This window comes from Arachis hypogaea, chromosome 17, assembly GCF_003086295.3.
Source record: "Arachis hypogaea cultivar Tifrunner chromosome 17, arahy.Tifrunner.gnm2.J5K5, whole genome shotgun sequence".
Classification (NCBI taxonomy): Eukaryota; Viridiplantae; Streptophyta; class Magnoliopsida; order Fabales; family Fabaceae; genus Arachis; species Arachis hypogaea.
In genome coordinates, this window is record NC_092052.1 from 31,624,371 (window position 1) to 31,635,732 (window position 11,362).

The following is an 11,362-nucleotide window of genomic DNA, read 5'->3' on the forward strand; positions in this document are numbered from 1 at the left end:
CAATGCATTTGCGTAATTTTGAAGGTGAAACAATTTATTTACATGAATTGTCCCAAAATTTCATAGGGTTAAAGTTTAAACACAACCTAAAAATAGTTTATAAATTTTAATTTTATGGCTAGAGTCACTTAAAGTCCGAAAGTAATTCAATTTATTGGAAATGATTTTGATAAGTCATTGTACTTTATTGAAAGTTTAGTCTACCAACACAAGTTGGTATAAATGGAGGAAGATTTGTGTCTCTTAATCATTTCTTCCGAATTCGATATTCATTGGAAGATAAGAATTAGATTTATTTATTTGGGAGGGTCGCCCACTTTATATCTTTACAATATTAGAAGAATTAGTCATTGAACTTTCAACCTAATAGATATCCTAGTGAAAAAAAAATCTTTCATCCCTTTACACCGATGAAATTTAATGTAAAATATGTGAAGGACTGATATTAAGAGAAAGAGAGTTGATGTGAACACGAATATATGTTGGTGTAGGATGGACCTTTAACTGGTTGGACCTTTCACTGGTTGAGTCTTTGTAGAGTTTCGAGTTACAAGGGAGCTGAGCGGTTATGGATTTGGACCTTTTGTATAATTTTTTGTGATCATGATTTAGAGCACATTTTTTTCTTCTAAGAAATTATAATTTATATATTTTTTTAAAAAAATTATTTAAAAAATATTTTAATATAATATAATAAATAAATAAATAAATAAATAATTTTATATATTGTATTTGTTCCGTTCTGATTCAGCCGAAGTATATAGCTCCCGATGAGACTGCTTGGCCTTGGGTGAGCTATAAGTCATCCGAAAGACAGCCTTCAAGATTAATCTCGGCGCTGCGAAACACAGCGGCGGGAGCACCTGCAAAAAGCACTCCGACCCTCAAGTTAGAAGAGTGTTTAAGAATTTAAATGTGAGTAAATGAATGAGGGTGTATTTGTGACCTAACTTCCTCTGAGATATTTGGTTTCGTTTTATAGATGAGCGTAGTGTTATCTTCTGTTTGTTTGTTCCGATATTATCGGTTTAGATAGTAAGTTCCATTGTTGTTGGTAACGGCTGGGAGATGATATTTGACTTGTGCGTGATTGCGATCAGGTTGTGGTTTTTGTTCAGCTTGCTTGTTCTCGGATTTTGTGGTCGGTTAGGATAGTGGGATTTGTTACCGAGCTTCTTGGGGTACACGTCATTGCCCCCAAGCTTGTCTGGCTCTGTGCCTCAAGTGGCAGGCAAGCTTTATGTGTTTGTCCTTCTGTAAGAATTAGCCAGTTTCTTCATTTTGTAGTTAGTTTTTTTTGGGCCCCCTTTGGTGTTGAAGAAGAGATATTGGTTGCAAGGAAGTCAAGGAGTTTTCTGTGTTGTAGAATGTGCTGGCATTAATGCGTCCCTTCATTTCTTTCGGTTTTCGATGTCTTTAACGGTTATCTTTTAGTGTGCCCACTAAGTTTAGTTGGCTTTGTAATAATATCCCATTTTTGACTTGGAATTGACATTTTGCTTCTTCGCATTCTGCCTGTTTAAGCTGCATTATAACTTCTAAAGGTTAGTTCCCTTTCTAATTTTACTATTGTTTTTCTTTTGAAATGGCGAAAGAGAAAGATAAGAAAACGGCTGTTGAAGGGAAGAAAGATAACCCATATCATTGGGTTCATGATGACGTCAAGACTCGGTCTTCGTCGTACATTGATGTTGAGTCCATGCGTGAACTCGAGGGCTTGCGGGTGGTAAGGGAAGGTGTGGGTGTCGAGCTACTTTACTGTTCTAATGACGATAGGGTTTTCGAGAGAAGGGGTGACTGGAAGTACTTTTATATGTATACGCCTTGCTTTTTTGAACTTGGTGTGAAGCTTCTTTTCTCGCTGTTTGAGTGTGATGTGTTGACTCAACTGAATTGCGCGCCTTCTCAGTTACACCCAAATTCTTGGGCGTTTTTTCGTGCTTTTCAATGTTTAATGGAGTTTCTGTCTTTTCCTTGTTCTCTTTCTGTATTCTTCTCATTATTCCAGTCAAAAGGGGTGCGGAGGGGGTTGTGGGTATGTTTGAGCAGTTTCACTGGACGTTCCATTTTCCTTCTTTATAAATCCTCTTTTAGGAATTTTAAGTCCTTATTTGTGAAAGTGCGGTCAGTCGAGGCTAAGTATCCATTTTATCTGGACGACGAGATGATAGAGAGATTTCCTCTCTATTGGTGTTCGGAGCCGTGTCAGATTCTTGAGGCTGTTGAACGGAGTGAAGAGGAAGAGAGGGTGTTATATTTTTTAGTAGAGTGTTTTGCTGATGGGGAGTGTTTGTCTATCCCCGATGTTCTTCAATATCACGATTCAGGTGATAGTGAGGGTTTGAAGGCCTACATAGGTAATGTCTGGCTTTTTGTTTTTGTTTCTTCATATGTTAGGTTTAATCTGACTTTTGTTGCCCTGTGCAGGTGGACGAGTTCCTCTCCTCGACCCGTCACATTTTCAGTCCTTCCTTAAGAAGAAGAAGGAAAAGGCTACTGATGCCTCTGAAGTTGTGAAGGAAGGTGGTGGGGACGCCACTCAGTCTGTTGCTCAGCCAGTGTCTTCTTTCAAGAGGAAGAGGGATGATGCTGAGAAATCTGTGGAAGTGATTTATGAAGGTGATAGAGAAGCTGTTGGAGCTGGTAAATCTGCGTTTGATAGACAAAAGAGGTTGCATGGATTTATTCCCGGTACCAGCTCTCATTCGTTGTGGAGCGATCAATTCCCCTTTGCCGAGCTTTCCGACAGGGTGTCTCAATATCCTGGTGATATGCTCATGACTCGCCGGATTGGGGTAGAGAGTTTAGGGAAGTTCATTCAGGTTAATACTCTGCTCTCAGCTTCTTTTGTTTGTTCTGTTTGTCTTCATTTTGACCGAGTTTATGTGGTTGGTGTTTCGTAGATTGTTGCTTTGCGACTAATGTGTGCTGGTCGGACGACTGAACTTATTGGTGCCGAGCACCAGGTGGCTGTGGATAGGATTGTTGAATTGGAGAGGACTTATAAGGAGAGAATTGCTGAACTGGAGAAGTCTGCGAAAGAGAAGGACGACGTTGTTATAAATGCTACAGCCAAAATGAAAGAATCCGAGGAGGAAGTTGGTCGTTTGCGGGAACAGATCCGGCTGTTGCAAGCCGAGGTCAAAGACACCAATGTTGCCAAAGGTCAGCTTACTTCTAGGGTTCATGAACTGGAAGAAAATGGGATGGAGATGTTTTCTTATTACTTTGAGCGTGCTGTTAGCCAAATCGCTGTGTTGGCCCCGGAGTTCGATTGTGATCGTCTCGACATGACCAAGATAGTGGTCGGTGGGAAATTGGTGGTGGATGGTACTGTGGAGGATCATGGTGAAAATATCCCTCCTACTTGATTTCTGATATGTAGATTGTTTGTTTTGGGCATGTGTTCCCTTTTGTTGTATTTTGGTGACTTTGTGTTTTAGCTAATCGGTTAACTTTTGACTGCTAATTATTACTGGTTTTTCGATTGGGTGTTTTGAACTTAAGCATGTTTTGCTCTAATAGACTGATGTTGGGACGATTTGGTGATGTTTTCTGTTTTGACTATATATAATGCGTAGTTGTATGTTTTTTGCATTTGAAAATAAAATAAGATGAAGATAGAAAATAGGACTCAGATTGATATACGTGTCAGTCTGATTTCATAATTTGATAATTTGGGCGTCCGGCCTCGTTAAAACCCTCTTTAGGTAAAACCCTTTCTTTTGGGAGAAAACCTTTAAGGGGGAAAAAGAGTACCTTCATCCGCAAAATGTATAATTCATGATCTATACAACTTTAGCAAAGAAATATTCCAATTTCCTGAAACTGGGTTACCTTGTAGTGTTTGGAGCTGGTAAGCCCCCATTCCGAGCACTTTGGATATTCGGAATGGTCCCTCCCAGTTTGCGGCGAGCTTTCCATGCGAAGGAGGTCATATGGCCTCTTCTGTTCGTCTGAAGACTAAATCGCCTCGTTGAATATCCTCGGCACAACTCTCTTATTGTGTTTTCTTTCTGCCAATTGTTTCTTAGATCTCTGTTTAATGGCAGTGATTTCTCTGTCCTCCTCAGCTAGATCAAGCTCGGCGTTTCTCGTGTTTGAATTGTGTTGTTTGTCGTATAGCTCGATTCGTAAGGTGGGAACACCGACCTCTACAGGGATTAATGCTTCCGACCCATAGACTAGTTTGAAGGGCGTTTCGCCCGTGGTGGATTGTACTGTTGTGTTGTAGCTCCATAATATTTCTGCGATGAGCTCCGCCCATTCTCCTTTAGCTTTATTAAGCTTTTTCTTTATTACTTGCAATATTACTCGGTTAGCAGCTTCGGCCTGCCCATTTGTCTGTGGATGTTCGACCGAGCTAAAACGATGTTGTATGCTAAAGTTATTTAGAAATGATGCGAGTTTGTTATCTGTAAACTGTCTACCATTGTCCGATATTATTTCCTTCGGTATTCCAAATCGGCATATGATGTTTTTCCATATGAAAGATCGTACCTTTTCAGCGGTTATTCTTGCTAGTGGTTGTGCTTCTATCCATTTTGAAAAATAGTCTATTGATACTAAAAGAAATTTTACCTGGCCTGGTGCTACTGGAAACGGGCCGAGGATATTGAGGCCCCATCTGTGGAAAGGCCAGCTTACCTCCATGCTGTGTAATACTTCGACTGGCGTCATAGCAACGGGGGTGTGCTTTTGACAGTTGTCACATGCCTTGACTTTTGTTATGCAATCCCTCTTCATGGTTGGCCAATAGTATTCTGTTTGGGAGATCTTGGCGGCCAGAGCTCGTCCTCCAATGTGATTTCCACATACGCCCTCGTGGACTTCATCCATTACTTCTTTTGCTTCATCGTTGTCTAGGCATTTTAGCAATGGCTGTGAGAGACCTCGTTTGTATAGCTCCCCGGCTATGTTGGTGTAGAGACTTGCTTTTCGTCAGAATTGTTGTGGGTTAAGTTCGTCTTTGGGTATGATACCTGCATTAATGTACTCTAGAAAAGGTATTCTCCAGTCATGGAGGTGGTTAATGTTTGTTATAGATAATAATTCAATGCTAGGTCTATTAAGTGTAAGTTGTGATAACGTTGATGTTTGTGTTTCCGTCCTAGTGGTAGCAAGTTTAGATAATATGTCGGCTCTAATGTTCTTTTCTTTGTGTACGTGTAATATGATGAATGAACTAAATTTTGAAATCAGATCCTTTGCTATAAGCTAGTACTGCTCTAGCAAGGGATCTTTTACCTGAAATTCTCCTTGGATTTGTTGGACCACCAGGAGGAAATCACAGTGTACTGTTAGGCTATGCACTTGGAGGTTGAGGGCGAGCTTGAGTCCTGCTATGAGCACCTCATATTCGGCCTGGTTGTTGCTTGCCGAGAAGTGGAAGTGGAGGGATTGCTCGACTATCACCGTATCTCCCTTTTTCAGGACCACCCCGGCCCCGCTTCCTTCTCGGCTTGATACCCTGTCAATGTGTAACTCACAGGTCTTGTTGTGATGGTGCTCGTCAGGTGTGAACTCAGAGACGAAGTCTACGAGGATTTGTGCTTTCAGGGCCGGCCTTGGTTGGAACTGGATATCGAACTCGGAGAGCTCGACAGACCATTTGGTCAGTCGTCCAGCCAGCTCTGGCTTTGTCAGTATCTGCCTTAGTGGTTGGTTTGTTCTTATGATTATTGTGTGGCTCTGGAAATAGTGCTTGAGTCTTCTTGTTGTTATCACCAGTGCTAAGGCCAGCTGTTCTATTCTCGGATATCTTTGTTCTGTTGATTGTATGACTCTACTGACGAAGTATACTGGCTGTTGTATTTTCCTTGTCTCAATGACAAGAGCCGAGCTTATAGAGTAATTGGAAGCGAATAAATATAAGTATAAAGGTTTACCGACATCTGGTCTTTGTAACACCGGTAGTGATGATAAGATGGTTTTGAGCTCAGTGAATGCTGTCTCGCACTCTTTTGTCCACTCGAATTTCTTATCTTTGATATTGTCTGGAAGAAGTGGTATGATTGGCTTGATACTGCTGGCAAGAATCGTGACAGAGCAGCTACTCTCCCTGCTAATTGTTGTACCTCTTTCATTGTTCTAGGGCTTGCCATGTTAAGTATTGCTTCACATTTTTCAGGATTAACTTCGATTCCTCGTGAGGTCAGCATGAATCCGAGGAACTTGCCTCCTTGTACCCCAAAGGTGCATTTCTCCAGGTTTAGTCTCATGTTATATGCTCGGATCTGCTCGAATATTTCTTTGAGGTCATTGCAGTGGGATCTTCCTGGGGTGGTCTTGGCGACCATATCGTCGATGTAGATTTCCATATTCTGACCTATTTGATTGCGGAAGACATTGTCCATTAGCCGCTGGTATGTTGCACCTGCATTCTTTAGACCAAATGGCATTACTTTGTAACAAAAATTTCCATGTTCAGTTATAAAGGCTGTTTTGCTCTGGTCTTCTGGGTGCATGAGGATTTGGTTGTAACCAGAGTATGCATCCATGAAGCTTAAGCTTTTGAAACTTGAAGCGTTGTCTACAAGCTTGTCAATGCTTGGCAAAGGGTAGGCATCTTTAGGGCATGCCTTGTTCAGATCTGTAAAGTCGACGCACATGCGCTATTTACCTGAATTTTTTCTTACCATTACCACATTTGATAGCCATGTGGTGAAGCGGATCTCTTTGATGAAGTTGGCACTGAGAAGTTTTCTGGTTTCGTCTAAGGCTGCCTTTGATTTTTCTGCTCCGAGGTTCCTCTTCTTTTGAGCTATAGGTCAGTTTTTCTGTCGGTAGCGAGCTTGTGGCAAATGATATCCGGGTCTATACCTGGCATGTCTGCCAGAGTTCAGGCAAACATATCGGCGTTGGCCTGTAATACCTTTATGAGTTCTGATCTTTCTTGTCCTTGTAGTGCTTGGCCGATATATGTGACTTGTCCTGGTTTTGACGTCAGTGGAACTTCCTGGAGTTCATTTGCAAGTTGGGGTCTTTCTTGAGTGTCCCCTCTGGGGTCAAGTTCTGCCAGGGACAATACCTCATTTGTGCTGTGAATTGCTTTGACTTATTGTTGAAATTCTTGTTTCGTAACCGACCTCTTTAGACTTGCATTGTAGCATTGCCGAGCTTGTTGGCGGTCTGAATGGAGAGTAGCTATCCCACCGTCATGTGCCTGAAATTTAACACATAGAAAAAAAGTGGATACTACCGCCCTGAACATGTTCAGAGCAGGTCTTCCGAGAATAATATTGTAAGGACTTGGGCAATCAACTATTAGGTATTGTATATCAATGGTTCGTGATAATGAGTCTTCTCCCATCATCATTTTTAGCCATATGTAACCCTTGATCGGGACCCTTTCTCCAGAGAATCCTATTAATTCTCCGGAGGAGGGTTGCATGAGTTTTTAAGATAGTTTCATTTTAAGAAAAGTAGAGTAAAAGAGGACATCTACACTGCTACTTGGGTCCAAAAGGACTTTTCTTACCAATAAATTGCCTGTTTGGATAGAGATTACCACTGGATCGTCTAGGTTTGATGCTGCCGAGCATATGTCTGTCTGACTGAAGGTGATTTTGAGACCGGGCTCATCTTTGTTGCTTTGTGGAGCTGCTCCTTCGATTGCCAACATTGCGCGGTGGCTTCGTTTTCGCGCCGAGATTGTTTCACCTCCCTCGGCGAATCCTTCGGATATGCAATTTATAATGCCTTTTGGTGGAGTGTTGTGTGACCATTTATTGTCTTCCTTGTTTCCCGGGGTTTGATGGCGTTCTTCACGGTCCCTGCTGTTCTCTTTGTGTTTTCTTCCTTCGATGTATTTGTCTAGGAGGCCTTACCGAGCCAATCTTTCTAACAGATCTTTAGCTATCACGTATTCGCCAGTTGTATGTCCATACTTCTGATGGAAGGCACAGTATTTGCTTTTGTCAACAAATCGCTGGTCTTGGTAACTTCCTGCTCTTGCTGGAAGTTTTATGATTTTAGCGTTGAGTATTTCTTTAATTATCTTCTCCCTCTTTGTGTTGAATCTGGTGTAATTGTCAAATTTTGGGGTGAGCTTGAAGGGCATTCTGGAGTCTTTGTTATTCGCCGACCTTGTGGTTCTGTCTTCATCTCTCCTAGGTTGCTTTCTTTCTGTTCTTTTGGCTTCACGGGGTTCCTCAATCTCCATCTGTCCTGCCGCTCTTTCTCGAAATTCTTCTAACATCTTCGGCTTAGTAACCGCGATTGTTTCTCTGAATTTTCCGGGTCGGAGACCGGCCTTCAGGGCATGTAGGTGGACAGCAGGGTCCAGATCTGGTATCTCCATGGTTGCTTCTACAAATCTAGTCATGTAGTCTTTTAGGATTTCTTGAGGACCTTGGCGAATGGTGCCGAGGTAATCTGATCCGTGCACGTATATCCGTGCTGCCACGAAGTAGTCGATGAAGGACTTCGCCAGTTCTTCAAAGGAAGAGATCGAACCTGCAGGTAATTTTGAAAACCAAAGTAAGGCAGCGCCGTCAAGTTAAGTAGGGAAAGCCCTGCAAAGTACAGGCTCATTGTTAGGGCCGTTAAAGAACATCATGGATTAAAATTTCTTAATATGAGCCCAGGGGTCACCAATCCCCTTATATGGCTCGAGCGAGGAAGGCAGTGTGAAATTCTTTGGCATTTGGTAATTGGTGATTTCTTCGGAGAACGGATTGTCTAAGGTCAGCTTCTTCTTTGGCGGGTTGACACTTAGTGGGTCTGCGTTGCTTTTTTCCTTTGGAATCATTCTCCTCGTGTTTTCTAGCGTTGTGCTGGGTGGACAGCTCAGCGAGTCTTTTGACTTCTGCTTGTAACTCGGCCATCTGAGCCATAAGTTCGGCCTGAGTGAGTTGGTGAACTCCGTTATCGGCCATGTTGGAAGGTTGGAAAATCCTACGTAGAAGAGAAAAACAAAGTGCAATATAGAAGAAATAGTGGGGTTAGATTAATTCTCGGACCCCACGGTGGCGCCAAATGTTCCGTTCTGATTCGGCCGAGGTATATAGCTCCCGATGAGACTGCTTGGCCTTAGGTGAGCTATAAGTCGTTCGGAAGACAGCCTTCAAGATTAACCTCGGCGCTGCGAAACACGGTGGCAGGAGCACCTGCAAAAAGCACTCCGATGCTCAAGTTAGAAGAGTGTTTAAGAATTTAAATGTGAGTAAATGAATGAGGGTATATTTGTGACCTGACTTCCTCTGAGCTATTTGGTTTCGTTTTATAGATGAGCGTAGTGTTATCTTTTGTTTGTTTGTTCCGATATTATCGATTTAGATAGTAAGTTCCATTGTTGTTGGTAACGGCTGGGAGATGATATTTGACTTGTGCGTGATTGCGATCAGGTTGTGGTTTCTGTTCATCTTGCTTGTTCTCGGATTTTGTGGTTGGTTAGGATAGTGGGATTTGTTACTGAGCTTCTTGGGGTACACGTCAGTATTTAAATATAATTATTAAATAAAAAATATTTTTATACAAAATATTTAATCATAAAATTACTGTTTTTTGTTTTAAAAAATTTTTAAACCGTTTTTTCGAAAAAAAATAGAAAAATAATGACTATTATGAACAATGTGAACCATAGATTAAAATAGAAAAAATAAATTATAATTAATAATCAAAACTTCCCGTCCATCGTTGTCGGACATCGACGCCGCAGTAATTTTTCGTTGACCGTTCTACTGCCGTTGCATAGTTCTGGCTGACCAAGACTGCACTTGATCTCTCTGTTGGCGTATCGGATTCCTCGGTAGATCCTTCTTTTCTTCTCCATCGCCGTGGCCACGTCCAGTTATCGCGCAACCGGTTACTGCTGAACTCCATTGTTAAAATTTGAAATTTGAAATTGAAAAATTTAAAATTTAAAATTTAATAATTATTTTATCATATATTTTGGGAATTTGGTAGTTGATAAAAAATTATTAAAATTTAAAAATAAAGATAAAAATTTGTTGTTATTAAAATTTAAAAAATATTTTTTAATTTTTAATCAATCGTAAACTAATAAATCAATTTATTATTTACATTATCAAAATTTTTCATTATCTTCCTAATAAAACTCCTTTCCTAAAGGTACCGTGCATACGTTTCTCGTCTGAAGTCCTTCCTAATTTATTTAAGTCCTTCCTAATTTATTTATTACTTATTTTCATTTGAAGTCAAGCTAATTATTGGGATGGTTTTTCTGAATTGTTAAAAAAAAATTGAGAGAATATATAAAGTATAATTTTTAATTTTTTATTTTTTTATATTTATTTTTGATCCTATTTATAAAATTAATAATAGAAATCACACTTTATTCTTTCAATTGTTAAAAAAAATTGAGAGGATCAATTTTCACTAATTGTTCTATCCCTTAGAGAAAACTAGTTAAATGTCCGCGTTATGCAGAGAAAGCATAAGCACGTGTTAAGATATCATTTCCCAGATAAATTTAAAGGAAAATGGATTTCTCAAATTTTTTTTACTAATTAAGAGAGTAAAGTATAATTTTTTACTATTAATTTTATAAGCGAGATCAAAAATAAATATAAAAGAAAAAATAATAAAAAGTTAAAGATTACTCTTTACACTCTCAATTTTTTTTAACAAATTGAGAGAATCTATTCACAGGTTAAAGACTATGAATTTATTTGGGTGAGTTTCTAAGAAAATATCTTTTTTTGAGTTATCTTTTTTTTAAAAGATTTTATGAAAAAGTAAAAATAATTTTATATTTGGGTATCTAATGGAAATTTTTTTTTTATCTATCAATTATATTTAAGTATAACGATATAAAAATACTTTTTTGTTTATTTATTATATGAAAAATATATTTTTTTTAAAGAAAAAAGATCTTTTAAAAAAAAATATAAATTACAGCTTCTCAAAAAAAATATTTTTTTGTTTTTTTAGTGATTTTATTTTTACTACTAGAAATTTGCTAAACACGCTAAAAATATAAAAAAAATTATTAAAAAAGATTTTTTCAACTGAAAATTCAAACATTTGTCAATTCAAGCAAACAAAATAAATCAAAGGAAGCATCGAAACAAAAAAGTGAAGAAATTTAAAAAACCTAATCAAAGGAAGCATCGAAACATTTGTCAACAGACTTGACGCTCTGAAATATCTAATCATCACTATCGCTTGCTACCATGGCCACCACACCATACTTAACCAAGTAGCAGCTTTAACCAATCTCCTCCGTCAACATCAACCACAACAACCTCAATCAGTATTGGCTAATAATCCATCCTTCGAATAAACTATTTGTGCCCCGATTCTCGAGCACCCTCAACCATGAAATATTAGTCCTCCATCATCACCAATAACAACACCGATGAATTGTTATAGGCCTTACAAGCATTGTAACAACATC